At 57.2% G+C, this 1,153-nt stretch overlaps 1 protein-coding gene across 1 annotated transcript in view; it reads right to left on the minus strand.

Annotated features, from left to right (window-relative positions):
- EXD1 (exonuclease 3'-5' domain containing 1) overlaps positions 1 to 607 on the minus strand; it is a 57,995-nt gene extending 57,388 nt beyond the window's left edge. Inside the window, exon 1 of the mRNA XM_011956677.1 lies at positions 326 to 607. The gene's annotated coding sequence lies outside the window, so the exon portion shown is untranslated. The remainder of the gene's footprint in view (positions 1 to 325) is intronic.
- Between the last annotated feature and the right edge of the window lie 546 nt (positions 608 to 1,153).

Genomic DNA, 1,153 nt, shown 5'->3' on the forward strand with positions numbered 1-1,153 from the left:
ATCTTGGCTCACTGCAACCTCCGCCTCCCGGGTTCAAGCGATTCTCCTGCCTCAGCCTCCCGAGTCGCTGGGATTACAGGCGTGCGCCACCACCAACTAATTTTGTATTTTTAGTAGAGACGGGGTTTCTCCATATTGGTCAGGCTGGTCTCAAACTCCTGACCTCAGGTGATCAGCCCGCCTCGACCTCCCAAAATGCTGGGATTACAGGCGTGAGCCACCGTGTCTGGCCTACCTTTTTAATCAAAACAAACAATACACCATGAGAAAATGCAAAATTTCTCATTTTTAAGACAAAGTAAGGAACTTAAAATAAATGGCGGACCATAAGCTAGGAATTCACTGTCCTCTATCATTAGGGCTTTTTCCTCCGAAGCAAGTTTGGGAAATCTGGATCCTAATTTCAGCCAAGTGGTGAGTTCCTCAAACTTCAGTCTGGAACTCAAAGAAGAGGGGCTGCAATGAAGGAAGAAGTCTCGGGACGCTCCACGCCACCCGGCGGCGGTTATCAAATCACAGCCCGAAAACAACCTGGAGAAAGGTCCGCGACGCCGGGCACCCACGCGACAGAGGCGATGCCCGCCCGGCCCAACGTCCAGGCTCGTCTGTTTCCCAAGGAGCCAATCAGCACGCGGCCCCGAGGCAGGCTCCTCAGCGCCCCCTGCGGCCGGGAGGAGGACGGCCGCCGGGAAAGATATAGACCGCATGCAGTCCCCGAGGGGCACACCCTAGGGTTCCCCCCGACGCGAAGTTTCTCTCCGCAATGCGTGCCACCTATCGAGTAGGATTCCTAGTGTTCGATTTCTGTGAGAAAAGGTAGGCTACGCTGCCTGCCGCAGGTTAGTTTGTCGTAAAACGGTTGGTCAATGGAATTGCCCTTTTAATTGCGTCGTTAGCGCCCGAGTGGCATCGCCCCTTTAAGGCCGGTGGCAGCTGCGGTTCCGGGGGCGGGGTCCGTCTTCAGCAGGACTTGGGCTGGAGCTGGGCTGATTCATTCGGGGCTGGAACTCGAACGCTGACGTCGACTCCTGAGCCGGGCGCTGCCTCGCGCCTGATTGGCGGGTCCTCGGGGCCGCCCTCCTCAGCGCACCACCCCTGGGTTCCCTCCTGGGTCCGCAGTGGAAACACTGCCCTCTCCCTTCTTGACCCCTAG

The sequence above is a fragment of the Colobus angolensis genome, unplaced genomic scaffold, assembly GCF_000951035.1.
Source record: "Colobus angolensis palliatus isolate OR3802 unplaced genomic scaffold, Cang.pa_1.0 Scaffold420, whole genome shotgun sequence".
In the NCBI taxonomy this organism is placed as follows: Eukaryota; Metazoa; Chordata; class Mammalia; order Primates; family Cercopithecidae; genus Colobus; species Colobus angolensis.